Source organism: Sinocyclocheilus anshuiensis, unplaced genomic scaffold (assembly GCF_001515605.1).
Source record: "Sinocyclocheilus anshuiensis isolate Anshui unplaced genomic scaffold, SAMN03320099.WGS_v1.1 scaffold457, whole genome shotgun sequence".
Classification (NCBI taxonomy): domain Eukaryota; kingdom Metazoa; phylum Chordata; class Actinopteri; order Cypriniformes; family Cyprinidae; genus Sinocyclocheilus; species Sinocyclocheilus anshuiensis.
Window position 1 is genome coordinate 2,427,422 of NW_015537939.1, and position 412 is coordinate 2,427,833.

Genomic DNA, 412 nt, shown 5'->3' on the forward strand with positions numbered 1-412 from the left:
TCGCATCATCCAAGTGGATGCTGCACACTGGTGGTGGTTGAGGAGAGACCCCCCACATGATTGTAAAGCGCTTTGGGTGTACAACAATACACAATAAAGCGCTATATAAATGCATCATTCATTCATTCATTCATGCTAGAAGACAGGCCCTGATGCACTCTTAAAAATGAAAGGTTCCTCAAGGTTCAGCAAAGAAACCTCTTGTAAAGAACAGTTGTTAGTTGTATTTAGATCACTGTATTGGTTTCTTTAAAGCACCACTGCATAGAAGTTCTTCTTGACTCTAAAAACCTTTTTGGCTCTAATTCAAACCTTTATTTTCAGCTCACCTGCTTCTAGCATAGCTTCCACCCAAAAAGACTGACTTAAGACAGCTAAATGTTGCCACCGATGCTCAAAGTTGTATTTTAAG